Here is a 19198-nt window from a genome sequence, read left to right as displayed (position 1 = left end):
AGCCCGTCCAGCTCCCATCACTCTGGCCCCAGCCTGAATAAATCACGGCTCCCTCGGTGTCTCTGCTTTTCCGTACTAAACCCCAGGCACGGGGCATTTGCTGGAAGATGTAATATTTAAAGGCTGAAGGATTTCTGCTGCTCGAACAGCCCGCTGTGCTTCGAGAGCAGTGGAAGGAGAGGGCAGAGCAAATCCTCCGGCGACCGATTGCAGAGCCGAGATCATCAGTAACGGGAGCGAAAGGAGCCGGAATAAATCTCACTGGGAAATTAATGCAGCTTAGGAAGAGACAGGAAGGGTCGGGGGGGAGAAAAAGTCCATTTACTTCATTCGGCGTCTCACTGCGAAGCTCCCTAAGTGAATGAATCCGAAATAAATCTAAAGCTGAGAGTGTGGTGAATGCGATTCGGCTGTCCCAGATGAAGACAAAAGCTGCAGAGCGATGCCCGAGCACCTCCCTGTGCACTGGCTTCACCTCACCTCTGATTTATGCCCTCCCCTACGCACTTACCCCATCGCACCTTCCCCTTCCTGAGGCCAAATTCAGCTTTCCTCCCCAAATTCCTCTGCAGGAGTGGGTGCGGGGGGCAGGTTTGAGCAACGCTGGCTTGCAGGGGGGTTGCTTTCCCCCTCTCCTTATTTATAGGCAGCCCCCGGGGGCTTTGAGTGCCTTAATATCGGGGCTTATATAATGCCTTTCGTGCCGGAGTGCTCTGCGACGTGGGAGCGGCTTCACCCACCAGCAAAACACAGCCGTGCAGGAGTGGGAAGCTCCTGGGCGAGTGCGGAGCATTGTCAGCTGGGGGGGGGGATCTGAGCTAACGAGACCGTTCGGTGAGCCTAACGAGGCAGGGGTGGCTTTGCCCTGCATGGGACAGCCTGTGGTGCTCGCCCACTTGGTGGAGCTGGGGAGAGGGGAAGGCTAACGGTGCCGACGTGGAAGAGTAGGAGGGAAGTTTATCGGGAAGCTCGGTTAGGCTTCTTGCTTTGCTTTTATAACACGACTCCTTCACACCGGTGCAGTGACAGGTCCTGCGTCATCGTGAATTTGAGACCATCAGAGGCAGGATCTTCTCCCTCCTGTGATCAACCTGAGCCCAGCTGAGAGCAAGCGATGCGGGGAGAGGCCCTTGGCTGAGTTTGCACCCTTGGGAGCTGCAGTTTGGGCTCCCTGGATTTCGAGGGGCAGCCCCACTCTCCTTACAACCTCTGGGGCACTGAGCCCTTGCTGGTGGAGGGGAACCAGGGTGCTGAGCCCCGATCCTCCCGTCGCAGGAACGGGGCTTTCTAAGCACGGAAAAATCCCATTAACTCTGCCCCTAGGGGGGCTGCATTCGTTACTGGGAGATGAGGGATTGATGGGCCTGGTCCTAAATGGAGCATTAATGCATTAACAGCACTTCTGCAGAAAAGCAGCGGAGCGGCGGCCACCCTAATGCGATTTCCCAAGGCTGTGGCAAGAGGCCAGCGGGCACCAGCGCAGCCGTCGGTCCCTCCCGGCCCCGGTTCCCCTTCAGATAGCTGACATCAAATTCCCTCCAAGTCCATGCTCTTGTGCAGCTTGGGATGTGTTTCTCAGCTTTTGGAGGCAACTTGTGCCTGGCTGGGTTTTTAAATTCCCCATTGTATTTGGATGTGTTGAGGGGAAAAAAAAAAACAGCATTTGCCTAAAATATTTTTGCTCCTTGTAAATCAGAGCAGCGTGTCCTTGTCCAGGCAATGCTGAGCTAATCACACAATTACTGCATGATGGATTTTAAAAAATACTCAAAATCCAAAACAATATCTAGCAGAGGAACTAATTTGGCAAATGTTTGACTTGGACACCGTAATTCTCCCCTTTCCTTCTCGATGTCAAAACCGGCGCTGGCTAAATGGACTTTGAGTAATTTCATATTAATCAATCTCTTTTTAAGAGGAGCTCAGAGGACATTCAAGGCCAAGGATGGAATGGGAGGCACGAGGCCAACTTAATCCCTGGTGCAACACTGCCAGCGAAGCCAGGCAGCAGGCACGAAATGGGCAGGAGGCAGGGAGGTGATGGGTTCCCTGCATCCCTCTGGAGCTCAGCTGAAATATTTCCAGCAGAGGATCAGTGGGAACACCGCATGGTGCTCGTATGTCCAGCAGCAGGGGTGTGGGCACCAAGGTTTTAATGCTGCTCTGTGCACACAGCCTGCTGTAGTGGAGAGAAAACAGCCGAGGGTCACCGGGCTGACACACAGGGGGTATCTCCCCAGGAGCTGCTGCAAGCAGTGTCTGAATCAGAGATGCTCTTAATTACAAGAGAGCAGCGATGGTGTTGCCTCAGGAGGGAGGTGCTGGTGCTCCACAGCAGGGCATTTCTCTACATTTTACTTTATTTTATTGTGGCACTGCAATTGAGCCCGTCCACCAGCTGTTTGCAGATGTGGCCGCCTCATCTGTGTGGAGATACGGGCGCAGCCTCCAGCTTCAGTCTGAATTGCCATCAACCACTAAACTCTTGCTTTAGGTGAGGCTCAGTGCATGCGAATCCTACAGGAGCACAGAGCAGCTCTATTGCTGCTCCTTTCCCCGCTCCCCCACTGTTATTTCCCCTCCCAAACACTGAAATCAATTACAGAGATAATAATAATAATAAAAAAAAATGCATTGAGTAGGTGTAGCCAGTCTTCAGCTTAACTACACAGATCTCTTGCTTGGGTCTGTGCAGTGTTTCTAAGCCCACTTTGCTGTAGTTCTCCCTGAGGCTTTTCATTGATTTCTGGTACTGCAACGTGGAGCGTCGCGGCTGGGTGAGTTGGAGAAACACAAAGTGCATGCGGTGCTTATGGGGCTGGGTGTTGCAATGCCTGTGGTACGTGGCTCACCAAAAGTTAGTAGAAATGCTCTGGATCCATTTGGGGGTAAAACTGGTGTGGAGAACTTTGGTTTTCTCCATGCTGGGGCATCATCCAACCCATCCTTGCTTCAGCTCCTGCTTGCTTGCCATCCCCGCCCGGCAGCTGGGTGCTCAGTCACCCATCACTTACCATCATCATCGTCATCTTATCATTGTTACCATCACGATGTTATTGCCATCGCACCATCATCACGGGCAACCTGGCCCAGGGAGGTGGTGGAGTCACCGTCCCTGGGGATGTTCAAGGAAAGGTTGGACGTGGTGCTTGGGGACAGGGTTTAGTGACATTGGTGGTAGGGGGATGGTTGGACCAGATGATCTTGGAGGGCTTTTCCAACCTCAGTGATTCCTTGGCCAAACCCTGGTGCCATGCCAGCATGAGCCAAGAAGGCATTTTCTCCTTGTCCCAGCCAATTTAAATCTTAATGCCACTGCGCTGGGCTCTGGAGAGATCAGGACAGAAGGCAAAAGAGGGGAAGTTTCTGCTGGATGTTTTATTTTTGTTGGCAGGTCCTCCTGGCAAGGTGATCACCCAGCCCTGCCCTCTCCCCGGGGAGGAGGGAAGCAGCTCTGCAACAACGAGGAAAACAGTCTGCTTTTGTGCCCAGCCCTTTCTTTTCCTTGGCTGCCGAAGGATTTACCAATTAAACGGTTGTTTCGGGTTCTAAAACCACTAATCAGATCTGCCAAAAGCCTTAATGAGAGCTTTTCACTTCCCTTCCTCTTTGTTTTATTTTTTTTAAAGGTTCATTAAAGATCCACAAAGGATGGAAACGAGTTTCTCAAGCCACGCTCCTTGCCCCAAAATAATTGCCCGGGCAGCTCTCGCCCAGCCTTCGCCGCCGCTCACTAACCTGCCGTGCTGGTGGGAACTGGTGATCAGACACTTTTCCCTGGGAATTGTTCTGCTCTTCTTTTCCCTTCCTTCCACCCCACCCCCCCCGCCTTTTTTTTTTTTTTTTTTTTTTTTTTTTGGAGGGGGAGGGGTATTTTGGGCCTTTTTCCTCCTTTTCTCTTTGTTTTTCCCATTGAGCATGCAAAGGCAAAAAGCCCTTGGACAGAGGATGGTTGGAGCACGTTGGGTTTGACTCTGTCCTTGACCTCCAAAATCCTCCTGGACGTTTAGCTGCTCTCGTTATGGTTTCTCTTGCTGTTTCCAGACTCAGAAACAAACCTCTCCCCAAAGAGCAGAGCCCTTCAAGGGTAGCAGATGGCTGATGAGGAGGAAAGTCGTGGGCAGAAGGATGCAAATGATCTTGGATGTCTTTGCAATATTCATCTCATCAAGGCCGTGCAGCTGGGGAAATGCATCATCCAACTTGGCTTGTTGCAGGCTCTTCCTCCAAGGTTTTGGGTGTTTAATGAGGGTTTCATCCTATTTTAACACTATATGTCTTGGTCACTGTCACACATGCTAACAAATCATTAAAGCTCCACAAGAAGTGTTTTGTAACACAGGTCAGACTTTTCTGGAGATACCGCTCCAAAACTGAAATTGCACCATGTCCGTGGGCAGTTCTGCAGGATCATCTCCTCCAGCAGCTGGAACAAACCCGCAAATTTCAGGATGTCAGTATCGCTCCTGGAACTGAAATTCCATGTTCTGACCAGCTCTAATTCCATGGTGTCACCTTGTGCTGCTTGTGTGATCCGCACATGTAGGTGCTTCTGAGATCTCCAGAAAACAACAATTTCCGCAGTTTAGCTTTCAAAAGTCGGACTTATTGCAGCAAGAGAATCTGCCTGCATCTTCCTCAAAGCACGTCTTGCTCCTGGACCTGCTACCAGCTGTTCTAAGTAGGTGAGGACGGCACGGTGCTGAGAGAGATATTTTAATATTAAAGGGAAAACCATAATATCACATGCAGAAATGACAGGGAGTTTCTCAAAGCTACTTATCAGCTGCAGAACTTCCCCAGACCTCTTCAAAACTGCAAAACTCTGCTCTCAGATGAGCATATTGCACATTTTAATTCTCTCTGCGCAGATTTCCTCTGCATTGCTAGGCGGCTTAAGATACTTTAATGTTTGCAGCAAAGGCTTGTGGTGACACATGTAATTAAGTCTTGCAGAACACCCTTCAACAGTAGAGATCAAAGCAATTTGCAAAATAAATGTGTGTCATTATCTCAACTTTACAGGGAAACTGAGGCTTAGAGAGGGGAAATCTCCCAGCAGACAAAGGCTGGAGGCAGGGAGGAAAAGCAGGATTCCCAGATCCCTGTTTTGCTGACGAGGCAGAACTGTAGAGCGTTGAAATTTGTGAGGAATGTGTTTGGTACACGGCAGTGAAGGCTCCAAAGGGGGGTATAATTCAGCTAGAAGGAAGAAACAGACTGAGATGCAGACAGATTCTCCCTCCAGAATGACGTCTTGAAAGAGAGACTTGACTTATGTGTAGGAAGCTATTTTAAGGAGAAAAGTCAGTATTTTACTGTGTTGATGCAAGGAGCCCCATCTAGCATGAATGAACTCCTTCTGTCTCCAGTTCTCATGCTATGAATTGGGGTCACCCAACCTGTTCGCAGCCCGTGGTAGCTTCCCCCCCAAAACTTCTGCTTGCTGCCATGCTATGGCACCTCCACAGACCACATCTCCAAGGTGACAAGGAAATGTAGGCTGCACCTACGTGCTGCCATGCTCAAGGCTCTCCATGGCCGTGTTGGCCAAGTAGGAGTGGAACACACCCGAGTGGTCCCTCAGGTCCCCATTTCGTGGTGGTGATGGGCTGCAGACAAAACTTCTTGCTCTTGCTCCTCATTGAGCTGGATCTACCACTTGCCCACCCAACGCGTTGCGTCCAACAGCCGGCGGTGTAGTACCCCTGTGCTTTCTTTGCCGTAATTAAATTTTGCTTTGCAATCACACACACACAAAAAGAAGCCTCCTGACAACCAGTGAAAAATAATTAGCGGCACATTGTGTCATTAAACACTAGACTTTAATTAAATTGCATAGAGATAACTGCCTCTAACGACTGGAAGTCTGGAGCCTCAAGACAGCTGAGTTCTCAGTGGAATGGAGTAAAACACCTCATAAAATAGACGAAACTCGGGTCCTTTCCTCAGGTTGATAAAGCACCTGCCAAAACAGGGCATCACATTGCAACTTCCACCTGCAAATAGCTTATCATCCCTTTTCCTTCCCCGATTTTTATCTCTTTGGAGCTAAAGGGCATTTGTCAGGGTGAGTATCGCCCTGGGAGGAGGTGCTGCTCTTCTCAAGTTGGCCTCTCTTTTGGCAACTTTTTTCAGCCTCCTGCCTTGGGAAAAGACGTTTCACCCCGGCCACGGGCTGGTTGGACCTTGACTAACCATGACAGCAGCTCTGTGGAGGTGACCCACAGATTAATGTGGGGTGCAGAAAGTGGTCCCAGGCTTGCACTTGCTTTTTGAGCCAGAAAGTGTTGTTATTTTTTCTAGGATTTTTGCCTTGCCCTAAATACAATTGAGATCCCCCCCCGTTGTTGGCCCACCCTGATGTTTTATGCTGACTTCTCCAAATGCGGGCACAAAGCACAAGCCTTCTTCCGCCGTGAAAATTTAATTACTGCTTTCTCGCATGTTTCTGCCAGACCTATAAAAAGAGGCTTATCAGAAGCGATAAGCCCAGCGTCCTCGGGAACCGCACCGTAACTCAAGCACGGAGCAGAAATGCAAAGGGGCAGCTCCTTTTGTGGCCTTTTTCCAACCACCTTTTGCTGGCAGTGTTACAGCGAGGCACTTTGACAAGATGCAAATGCCCAAGGTTTCCTTTTTTCCCTTTTTAAATAAAGTAAATATCATTAAATTTCAACTGCTTCTCCATGGCTTTTTGCTCTATCTTCCATCCGCACCTCTTCCAGGTGGAGTAACATATTTTTCCCCTACTTCTTTAGTTGTCAGTCCAAATTTTTGTTGGGAGAAGGTTTATTCTTAAGTGGTCCCATTGCTGGTGCAAAGGAGCTGAAAGGATCTGTGTTGAACATTGCTGGTGGCTTTTTACTTGCTATCACGTTGTCCCTGAAAGCTGCCCCGTGCCTCCACCAGCAGGCAGATGTCTAACAAAATCTCCAAAGAGAGCAAAAATTGAATAGAGAAAGCAATAGGAAAGAGAGAGACCTCCGAGAGTGCATTTTCTGCAGATTCCTCAAGGTGTTTTTCCTCCTCGTAAAGCTGTGGTTATGGACCAAGGTTGTGTCTCCAAAGCAAACAGCCGTGTGCCGGGCAGGGGTTGAGGATGTGCCCGGAATGGGGATGTCTGATAGCAGAGCGCAGCGTTGGCTGTGAAGCAGCTTGAAGAGGGCAAGGTCTCCTCTAAAAGGCTTGAAAACCCATCGAAAAGCAGAAATCTCTCTTGGCTATCACTTCGCGCTTGAGGCAAGAGGTCGCACGGAGCAGTTCTCTCCCAGCCCCTCTTGGCTTCCTCCCCGCGCTAGCTGGATCACGCTCTTTCCCTTTTGTCTCCTCCTCGTTTCATGGCAGGTTTCTGAGGCTCACTTTGATTTATTATTGCTGTTTTTTTTTTTTTTTTTTTTTTTTTTTTTTTTTTTTTTTTTTTCAGAAGTGCCAGGAACGTGGTGCTCCTGCTCCCCACTCCTGTTTCACTGGGGCCAGCAGCAGGGTGTGAGCTCACAGCAGCACAGACTTTACTATTTATTGTTTTCCATTTGAAACGCTTCTCATGAAAAACATTCTTTTTCTTTGGCTCTGCAAAAAAATACACATATATATACCACTTGTTCCTCTGTTTGAAGCAGAGATGTGCATGTGTCGGGGTACAAGGTGGGCTCAGCAGGACCTGGCTACTCTCCTGCATCGTTTAAGGTCAGCTCTGTATGTTTTTCCTTGAAGAATTTGGCTGCTGGTACCACAGCTTGAGCTGAAGCCGAATTGTGCATCCAGTCAGCCAAACCCCTACTGTCTTGACAGTGCAGTTGTTTCCCTCCTATAAAATCTGTCTCTTTTTCAAGGTCATTTTTAGGCTTCTCAATGCAACACTTGGCTGCACAACCTCTACCCACGAGGCTTCTCCCAGACTGCTGCAAACCAGGCGGGGTGGTTCCGACGTGTGGCTGTTTCTGTGCCGGTGCAAAGCGTTGCTGCCTCTTCACTTTTGCTAGAAGGGTTTTTTTTTGGAGGGATTTGCTCCTGTAGGAGCGATCTGGCATGAACGGGGACTTGTGGATGTCCTCGAGCTCCGGCTGGGACGGGCAGCGATGAGCCATCTGGCAGGCTTTGCATGCAGGCAGGTAGCTGGCAAGGGCAGCACATGGTGCTTTCAAAGGAAGGGGAATAAAAAGGCGCTTGGATCAGCCTTGCAAAGGTTGTGCTGTGTACTAGAAAGTCTTTTTTTCTTATGCGGGGTTGGTGCAAGCGCTTTCTTGCAACCTTTGCCCTGCAATCTACTGCTGTGGAGGGCAAGAGTGCCAGATGCAGGGGCTGCTTTCAGCATTGCACAGGGATAACCCCTTAAACTAGGGGTCTGCCTTTAAATCTGACCCGCACACCTATTTCTGCCCTCTGTACCGACCTCATCGGGGAAGAGTTTTCTTTGGTTTGGGGAGTCTGGGGTGAAAATAGGGGAAAACTAGTGTGCTCCTGACCAGGGAGTGATAAGACACTACAGGCATTTGCCTGCCTGTCCCATATCTATCTTTTCTCAGTGTTTTATTTACTTCATCTCACCCAAGGGGGGAAAGGTGATTTGTTCCTTTCGAGAAGCATTTATAAAGTCTTGCCTGCCTTGGAAAAACTCGTCTCTGAAGAGTGATTGCCAGGATTGGACTTATTTATCCAAGAGGAGAGTCTGGTAGGAAGGGTATTATGGGTCTGTGAAATACAAAGCAGAGGAAAGATGAAAAATCATGTGCCAGCAGTCCTGTAAGAGGAGAGGAGTGGGTGACTGAGAAGCATTGCAAAAACCCTCCAGGGAAAACCTGAACTGATAAAAGGAACATTTCATGCATCTGGTCCGTAATGAGACCACGTGCTGCCCCACTCCAGTTGTCGATGCTTCCTCTTCCAGCTCCCTTAAATCCAGGCCAGTGGGTGCTACAGTGCTGCCTCGATTACAAAACCCAGAAAAGTCTATTATTGGGAAAAGAAAAAGGAGATGCAAGCCTGCTTTTAGTTGCTGCTCACTGTGAAGCAGCAAACTGCTTTGATTTGTGCCAGTTTCCCCCCGTTTCTGACGCTGAACCGTGTAGTAGCATCTCATATCAGATTTGGGAGCGGCTGAGGGGGCTGCCTCCTGTTTTACAATGAGAAAAGCATCCCCGCTCCCTCCCTGATGTCTCCAAATGCATTTTGTTATGCTGCTTCCACGCAAACTTCAGCGCAAGTTTATTCTGCTCTTCTCCAGGTACTTGGCAGTGAATGGATTTAATACTTAACCACAGCCTATTCGCACACCTCACCTGCCCGAGGAGACACGGGGAGCGATTTGCATATTTATTAAATATCTTTTTGCAGGATACACAAACCGCAGCATTATGTCTTGCTCGCGGTGCTGGCAGGTGAAGGCTGGGGGGAGAAATGCACTGTAAAAGCCATGCTGGGAGCCTAGAAGGCAAAACAGGCAGAGGTGCCTGAGCAGCCAGGGTCTTGCTTTTGCTCCCCTCTGCGCTGTGCTCAGCATCTGCCATGGGCAAGGGTCATGGGCAGAGATGCATTTTTTTTTTTTCCCAAATTTGGCCACAATTCCCACATTCTGGTATAACAGCAACAAACTGTGGGATCCTCTTGGTCTTCACCAAAGAAAAAGCTTTTTTTTGTTGTTGTTTTGTGTTTGTTTTTTTTTTTTTTTTTGGTGCAAAAAGCATCAAGCTGACCCATGAGGTGTTTAGCAGGTCGAGAACAGTGTTGTTGGGTAGCTTGTTTTAAGCCGATTCTCCTGAGGAAAACCATCCTCTGTGATTGCTGCTTGTCCCTCCTCTTGTCCCAAACCTGACCTTTGGGTCCAGGCTGCTTGGTTGTCCCAAAGACCCCACTCTGAGTTGTGTTGTTTTTTTTTTTTTTTTTCCAGAAAGCATCCTTCCCCTACCCTCACCCTTCCCTTACCACTCGGAGGGCTCGTGCTAAGGGGATGCTACAAACCCCATGTGTGGGCTCGTGTTGCTCACCTAGATGTTAAGCCGTCAACCTACATGTCCTCAATCCAGGCTAAAAGCAAGCTTATTTTTGCCCTCCTGCTTGCAGGAGCACTCACTAACCCGGCTGCTGGGAGAGCTTGCATAATTCACCTTTCTTCCAAGGCACACCGAGCAGAAAGCAAATAAGTTGCTGCTGGGGTTGGGGGAAGCAAGCACACGAACAAGCAAATCCCATTTGCACCTTTGGGAAGGAGCCTTGGATGTGTGGAAATAAATGGAAAATGTGGTTGCAAACTTTACTCGGGCCTGAATTTCACCTGTTTGCGTCAGCACGCGTTGCCTGTATTTCTTATCTGTATTTCTTGCAGGGTGATGGACAGGGCTTGAAGTCAGCATCTAGAGCAGAAAACAAATGCTCTCTTCCGAGATGGATGTGTGCTCCCCGCTCCACGAAACATATTATGTGCCCAAGGTGATACAGACATTGTAAGAGCTCCCCTGACAATATGTAAAAATTTATAGTTGCTTCAAACCTGTTCTCTGTGCACCGCAGATTTATGGGCTGGGGAGGAAAGGCTGCGTGAAAGTAAAGTGGGGAATGGGCTGCACGAAGAGGGTGAGGAGGACAAAGGTTTGGGTTTTGCAGTCGGTGTGGCTCCGTCCCAGTAGCGATGGTGGCTTGGGGCAGATGTGCGTATGAATTGCAGCAAAAAGAGAAAATATATAATTTTAAAAAAGCAATTTTTCCCATGGTGGGGGTTAGGGGCAATTCCTTCAGGCTGTGGATTGTGCGTATTGAGCTGTAGAGGGAAGCAAACTTTGTGAAACGAGATGTGGAGAGAGCTGAGGCGGCATGGATGGGACGTGAAAAGAAAAGGAGGAGGGGGGAGGCCTGGGTGGCAAATACCCCTCTTAACAGCCCCTACAAGCTGTGCGGGGTGAGCCCCAGGCCGTGGACAAAGAGCGCGTGGGCAAAGGGTGCAACCCGTGCTGCTTAAGCCCTGGCTCAGCCTCCCCAGAAATGCAAGCGAGCACCCAAGGCGTGGGCACAGCGGAGCAGGACGCCGGATGCAAAAACGACCCGACAGCCCTCTTTCACTTGGCGCAGCACCGGCGAGCAACAGCAATGAGCATCGGTAAATAAATAACAGAGATCTCCGTGCTGCGGACGGCGGCGGGGCTGGATTCTGCTGACCCTGGCATTGTTGCTACCTAAAGGGAAAAGGGCTCTATAAAATATTGAAAGGAGAAGGTAATAGAAAGCCAGACAGCATGACTAATGGCACGGGGAGGGAGGTGGCTGGGTGCTCCAAGCGCTCCCAGCGTCGCTGCTTGCTCCATTTTGCAAAGCTCGTAAGCGTGGCTGGGCAAGGGAGAGCGCAGCGGGGGAGACGCTCCCAAAATACGTTGGCAGCCCGACTGCCGATGGTTTGCAGCCGTCTGCAGCTGCCCCTGAAGCGGGTGGGAGCCATGCTCAAGCTTTTAATTTTTATTTAATTTTTATTTAATTTTTATTTATTTTTTGCTTCTGTGCTGCAGTGTAGATAAGGCCATTAACTTGTTTCAGGAAACAAAGTGTAATGAGATGCACATTCGGGGGCGGGGGGGGGGGGGGGCGACAAAACGGGGAACCATGGATGGGTTTGAGGCAGCTTAAAGCCCTCTAAGAAGTCCCAGAGGAAGCAGCTTTTGTTCTGTCCGCGTGTCCGTCCGTCCTGTGCTGTTGCCTGAGGTTGGAGACGCGTTGCACCGGCTGGGCTTGGTGTGGTGAGATGCCTGCAGGGATTTTCCCCGTTGCATCGAGCAGCAGCTGGGGTTTTAGTGCAAAACTCAGAGCTTTGCACTAAAAGTTTCCTCTGTGCACGTGGCCCCAACCACAGAGATGGGAGCTTTATGGATTTCTAACAGCTGCCAAGTTCCAGCTCTGCAGAACAGGGCTCGGGTTTTTCAAATGCACTGCTTCAGGCTTGCTCCAGTGGCATGGACAATGCCCCTCCTCTCTCCTTGCACAGGTCCTGCTAATCACAGCAAATATTTTTTACCCCTTTCTTTGTGCTTTTCTGGGCACCTCCAAGATCCTTGAATGGTGATGGTCCCCAGGGGCTCACAACTTACCCCCAAAAACCCTGGGAGGCTGCAGGTTGCCTTGACTGAACGCTGGCTCCCTCCTTCACCCTCCCAATTACATGATAATGTGTATTAAAATTACAAATGTATTTATAGTCTCTATTTTTCCCCCCAACTCCACGATTTTTCTTACAGCTCATCCACTGTAACAAATTTGACTTCATAAAGTGAAGGCAGGGGTTGTTATTACCTTACAGAAATAAACGGGAACCGCCGATCTTTATTCCCAGGCCTGGCATTTGTCTCCTTGAATGCTTAATGTGGTTTTGGTTGACACTTCGGATTTGTTCCAGTCACTAAAGACAGCCACAAGCTCAGCTCAGGGGGCTCAGGTCATATTTTCTCCCTCTCCTCACTCCTTGTAATGGGTGTCGCTTGCAAGACCCATGTTATTTACTCTCTGGAGGGATGCCCCATTGCGAACCCCACACTATTTTCTTGCTGGAGGGATGCTCAGAGGAGGAGGTGGGGATGCAAGCCATCTCTTTTTGCAAACTTTCTGCACTCCTGGGATTTTATTTTGCAGCCCTTGAAGGAGCAGAGGATGCTGCCCTGGTTTTGGTTGGTGCAAGGGCGAGGCAGCTGGCAAGGTGTGAGTGGGGAGAGGGCTCGCCCTGAATTTGCAAGGGTTGAAAGGGGTAAAAGCCAACAGGACAGACCCAGTGGGAGCTGATGGCCACGATGGGGTTGGGATGCCCGACAGTCAGCAGGACCTGGGGCACCGTCCCATGGCATGGGGTGGGACGAGCTGCGATTCCGCTGCCCATCAGCCCATCTCCACCTCCAACCCAACCACAGCTGCCCCCTTTGCAGCCAAACACCCCCTCCTGCTCACCGCCCCAACGCCAAACCAAAATCTGGCTTTTTTTGGACACCGTTTGCAAAGCTGCTGTAGCTACAACCCAACACCACCATGACCCTCCGTGTGCTGGATCTGTCCCCTCTCTTCCCAGGCTGCTGTGTCAGCCCTGGCCCCTCCTTTTGGAAAAAAAAAAAGGGGGGGTTCCAGCACCCTGGGGCAGCCATTTGGGTGGGAAAATGCAAAATCCACTGTTGGCAGAGCATCCTTTTTTCATCCTTTTTTCATCCCACCGTATCACAAGAGGCTCCATGAAGTCTTTGCTGTAACTACTTCATTTTAATTTTGGTGCAGCAAACGTGGAGGTACGATGGGGGAACCGGCAGTGGCTGTTTTCTGCTCTTGTTTCAGTGCTTGCTCATTTTGATAATGATTTTCTTGTTTTCTACCCATATGTGGGGCAAAAAAAGCTGAACCAAGCATTCAGTGCGGCTGCCAGCATTGGCAAGATCAGAAAAAGATCCTAAAGTTATTGCTTCATTTTTTTAACCCATTTTCAAGGCTGAGGAATATATGAGAGACCCTGATTTGGCACTACTGTTTGCTTTTTCTTTTTTTTTTTTTTTTTGAATGGGAAGTATTGGAGGAAAAGGGAAAAATGCAGCATTTTTGCCTGCATCTAGCATCGATTGGTAGCAATTAGTTTTGTGAGCCAAAGACTTGGAAAATGAGTTTAAAATTAAAACGCGTGTCATCCTGCATATTGGGATGGAGGAGGGAAACGAGCCAGGGAAAGGGTGCCTGCAACTTTTAATCTTATTTATATCCACCCCTTGGCTGTCATCAGCCTATTTATGCAGCTGTGAAGACGTCCTCTCAAACGTCTTCCATGTATATATATCTGTACATGTGCACTTGTATATTTATATAGCTCCTGGGAGGATTCGTTTTGCAGAGTGATGGGGGATGTTTCACCAGCTGAGGCTGGGCTCCTTCCACCTCCGCTGCCTGCAGACTGCTTCTCCCTTTTGGGTGCTTCTCTGGTTTTGAGGCTGCCCAGCGTGTGTTCGGGGAGTTTTTCGCATTATGGGCTGGCTGAGGTGTGCTCGGGATGCCCATTTCCAAAAGGCTCCGAGATCGGTTCATGTTAAAGCGGTTTATGTTTTCCATTTCCAAGCTGGAAGCCCGGTTTTCCCGTGAGCCTGGCGTAAATCCCATGGGATAGATGCTCCCGGAGCGATGGGCGAGATGGGAAGAGCGCAGCCCCCACATGCAGCGCAATTTTAGGGCTGGCAGCACATCTGGGGGAGAACAGCTGTTCTGGGACGGGCAGAAAACGGGAAGGGTTCCTGGCACACCCCGGGTGTGGGGGAAAAATCCGAGCAGCTTGAGATGTTTCATCTCAGAGGCGGCTGATACGGTTCAATTTTTTTGTGTGTGGGTCTTTTTTTTTTTTTTTTTTAAGGCAGAAGTGGGGGATTTCTGAAACAAAATGTTCTTTCCAGCTGAAAAGCTGAAACCTTCCATTTGCAGGGAGGGAGAGAAAGGCCAAGCTAATCCTTTCAGAATACTCACCGTTTTTTCTAAGAAACATGACATTCAAGCCCAGAAAACCTCCCCGAGTGACTTCCAGTTGTGAAATACTCCAGCGTTTTGAAAATCAGGGTGTTTTTTTTTTGTTCTTTTTTTTTTTTCTTTACTTTTTTTTTTTTTTTCCACTCCCCCAGATCTTTATTTTGGTGGAAAACAGCAAATTCAGCCTTAATATTGACTCATGGGCTCGGGGGAAGGGATGGGGCTGAACAGATGGGGACGTGCGTGCTGGATTTTGCCTGCACAGCCTGGCCATTTCTCCCTCTCCTACAAGCACTAAGAGCTGTAGGACATGGGGATACGGTTTAGTGGAGGACTCGTGTTAGGTCAGGGGTTGGGCTGGGTGATCTTGGAGGGCTCTTCCAACCTAGATGATTCTGTGAAGAAATCACAGCGCTGCAGCAGCCGATAGATACCTCACACTGGTCTGTACTGGTGTGAACTGGGAGGGACTTCTCCGAACTGGTGGCTGCGGGGGGTTTTTAGTCCTTTAACTCAGAGCAGGATCAGCCTCACTGAGCCACGCGTGCTGGATGGAAAGCTCTGCCTGAACACAGCCCTGTTGCCCTCTTTATTTTTATTTTTTAATATATTTTTTTTGCATGCAATGCGTGTACAAAATGAATACAGCCAAAAAGCACGCTGGGGAGAGAGTCGTATATCAGAGCATTACCGAGAGCGATAATTTAATGAAAGCAAATACCTGGACTCGTGATTACACCGGAGTGGGGAAATAAGGACTTCTTAAAAGCATTAGCCACTGGCACAGATTTATACGAATAATTATGGCCCAAACACCAGCCTTGGGAATTATCCATGGTGGAACCAAGGCAAGGAGATGGCCTAAATAAAACCCAAGTATTCTGGGGTGTATAATGTTGTACTATTTTGGGGGATATAATATTGTAATATTTTGGGGTATATAATACAGTAATTTGGGGGGAATAATACCTTAATATTTTGGGGTATAAACTATATATCCTCTTAAAGACTTGGGGATAAAAGCACTTCGATGTGGTGGCTCTGGTGCACGCAAGCACAGTGGCAGATTTGGGTGCTCTGTGGTTTGCTTCTGCCCTTCTGCGTTGCTGCTGGAGCATGTTAATTATAGCATACTAATTACATGTATGAATTAAATCCTGGATGCGGTGAAAAGCCTGTTGCTTACGCGATATGGCCCTTCTGCTCCTCGGGCCTTCTGACTGCTTGAGGGAGGAGGAAGGCATCGAGACAAGCTCGAGCTGAGCCCGGAGAGGCTTTGAACCAAGGCAATGACGCGCTGGCTCTGGCTCTGAGGAGAACTTCAGGCAGAAATATCGGACAAGCTGCGTTTTGGGAACACTGATGTTTCATTTCACAATGGCTTTTTATTGTTAAAAAGGGATGAAAATAGCTAGAACTTTTGCTCCTGCAGCAAAGCAAAGCGTCTGGGGTTAAACACAGCGCGTCGGGCTAGCCTACAGTGATGCTTTTTTGCTTTTTGACTGCTCGCGTTTCTATTTTTGATGGAATGATGCTAGCAAGGGTCAGAGGCGAGCCAGCAGTCAGGGCTGGGAAAAGCGGGGGAAGATTCTCCTTTTCTATTGGGAATCAGGTAGGGGTCCACAAATTAAGATCAGTCTTCTTTTCCATAGAGAAAATGGGGCTGTTTGAAGATGGGCAGCATCTGCGGGCTGGCTGTACCGCCGCAACCACATCTGCGTCGGCTGGTGCCTTAAATCCCACCCGATGTGCTTCTTCCCCATGGCAGCACAAAACGTCCCGGTTCCTCCTCTCCGGCCAAGGTTCCACCAGAACTCTCTCTTTTCCCATTACATCCAGAAAAAAAAAAAAAAAGCCACGGGGACGGAGCAGGTGTGCGAGGAATCCGATTTAATTTTGCACCAGGTGTCAAGCAAAGGGAGCACGAGCTGGGGTTTGGGAGCAGTGGTGTGGGGTGCGTTTCTGCAGCACAAAATGGGGTAATTAACCAAGGAGAAATCCCCGTTAATGGTAATGGGGATTATCCGCAGCTAATTACCCCTCTGTGCTGTATCTCTGGTAGTGGGAAGCGACTTCATCGCAAGGGCAGGTGCAGGAGCTGGTCACTGGGGGCCTGCTGAGATCGTGAATGCATTTCCTTGAGTTTTTCATCTTACAGGGAAGACTTGGTTCCTTCCCAGACCTGGTGAGGACTTTTTTTTTTTTTTTTTTCCAAGGAACACCTCAAAAAAGCCCATTTTAGGGTCGCTTGACTCCCCGCAGAGGGCAGGGGGGCCGGGCAGCACAGGCAGACGAAGCTGCGTGCTGCTCTTTGCCGATTTCCTCATTAATCTTGATTACGGAGCCCTCGCGCTGAAGTTAATTTTCTTGTAGATGCATATCAGTCATGTAGCTGGGAATCTCTCACGCGCTAATGAGGAATCTCAGCCTCGACACGTTATTACTCTGCTAATTAGTACACAGGCTTCTTCTGGAAAGGTCACGAGAGAGGAGCTGAAAAACTTCTCTTTTCACAGCCCTTTTTTGTGTCAAATTGGGGTCGCCGTCTACAGACGGAGGAGACGCCTGCAATTCTCTGCCCTGGATTTAAGACGCTCCCAAAGGGCACCAGGGACAGAGCTTTGGACCTCGTTTTTTGGGCCGGATCCGTCCGCCAAGGACAGGAAGGGCATGGGGCTGCCAGAGTGAGGCTGGAGGACGGCGACTCCATCCCCAAACGGGGATTTTCTGTGATGCTGCAACGGGACCAGCCTGTGGGAAAGCCCTTATTCCGAAAACCAAACCAAACGCCACCAAAACGGCTCATTTTGCTCCTTTCCGGGGGGGGGGCTGTCAGCTGAGTGCCTTCACCAGCCGCTGAATTCACACAGAATTAAAATCCAGGCAAAACCCAATGAAGCCAGACACCCAATACAAACGGCAATATTTTTTTCCAACAATTTACATCACTTACTGTCTCCTCTAATGTCCTGGGATCCGGCTGACGGCCCGCACGCTCCTCGCTGTGTTTTCTTGTGCTCCGGTACTAAATCTGGAGGCTGTCAAAGACGTTTTGCCCGGGGCAGACGGCTCCTTCTCTGAACGTTTTGGGATGCTCGGTTCACGCCTCTCCTGGGTCATTGCTCCTGCTCGGGGCGGGGGGAGCTTTTGCACCCAAAAAGCAGCTGCAGAGCTGCAAGGGGATAAAATTGGGGTCGAGAAGGATTTGCAAGGAGCGGATATCTCACACCCACCCCCTAACTTCTCCTCTTCACTGCTTTTGTCTGCGTGGCCCTTCTGCACTTTGAGCCTCATCTCTGCCTCTTCATGCATTTCGCCTATGGGCTACAGCATCCAAAGCTGGAAAAAAAAACCGCTCCGTGCCCCTCCTGGGCATGGAAAAGCGAGCAGCACAGAAAAGGGGACGCTGGGTGATGGAGGCTCAGCACAGGAAAGCAAGAGGAGAAAAAAATCTTGACGGAGGCATCTGGGAGCTGCAGCCTGTCCAGGAGCTGACAGCACCCGTTGGGTCAAGCATGGGTGGCTGTGCAGCTCGACTCAGCTTCACCTCGGGGCTGGCTGTTTAGGGAAGTGTTTTAGGGTCCTCAGGGGCTCCCACTGTCAATGATAGTCCCGTGAGGCTAAAGAAAATGTGATGCCTTTGGGAGGGGGCTATCAAATATGCCATCAGATAAAGCGAGATTTGATTTCCAGGCATCTCCACGCAAAAGGATGCCCAGCTTTTCCTGGCGAATGAAAGGCTATGGGAGAGGGGAGAGAAAATCCAGCCCGTGCAAAGGAATTTCACCAGTTAATTGATTTGATTTGATTTTGCACTGACCTATGCAGAGCCTGATTTCTTGTATGGGGGTTGGTTATTGTAAGAAAGAAGCCGTAACCCAGTGGATTTTGTCCGACTGGTGCTGCTGGTTGTGCCGGGCTCAGTGCAGAGGCTGCTTTTTGCAGATGGAACCCCTCAGGAGGTGTTTGCATGAGGCTGGCTCGGTGCTACTGGAAACGAGGGGAGTTCCTGGGGTTTTGAGAAATGTCAGGGTGAAGTTGGGGTTGAGGGCTGCGTGAAAAGGTGTTGGGGACACACGTCAACCACTTGGGGCTGGGCAAGTCAAACGCAATCGCAAAAGATCATTTTGCCATGAAAACGTCCAGGAACTAATTAAATGTGGAGAGCTGGATGAAAGCAAGGTCATCTGCCACGGGGGGCCATGGAGGGATGCACAGCCAGGCCAGGGCGTAACTCGGGGGGGGGGGGGGGGCCACCACACACGACGGCCCCAGGGCCAGATCCTGCTCCCGGGGGCTGCAGGGAGAGGGGAGATGCTGAATGAAAGCCCCCTGCACCCTCTGGCTATCCCAGCCTGCTCCCCCCGATCTCTGCCTGCATCCAGCATCCTTCCTGGGCCCCCCCCCCCCCCGGACCGGGCAGTCCTGTCTGGTGCAAGCACCCCCTCCTGCTCCCCCAAGACACCCTGCCTCCCGTCCTGCACCCCTTCCCGTCCTGTGCACCCCCTTCTCCACCCTGCACCCCCCCCCAAGGTACAGCCCCTCCCGTTTTCGCAGCCTTGCACCCCCATACACCTCAGCCCCCTTCCTGCCCCCCCCCCATACAAAGCGCAGCCCCTCCCCGCACCCCCATAAAACGCGCACCCCATTCCATTCCCCCATCCACCCTCCCCCCCTCCCAAATAAAAGCACGGCCCTTCCTGCACCCCAACGCAAAGCGGAGACCCCCGCTCCCCCCTCC

Source organism: Oxyura jamaicensis, chromosome 21 (genome assembly GCF_011077185.1).
Source record: "Oxyura jamaicensis isolate SHBP4307 breed ruddy duck chromosome 21, BPBGC_Ojam_1.0, whole genome shotgun sequence".
Lineage (NCBI taxonomy): Eukaryota > Metazoa > Chordata > Aves > Anseriformes > Anatidae > Oxyura > Oxyura jamaicensis.
Note: the sequence above shows the minus strand (reverse complement) of the source record.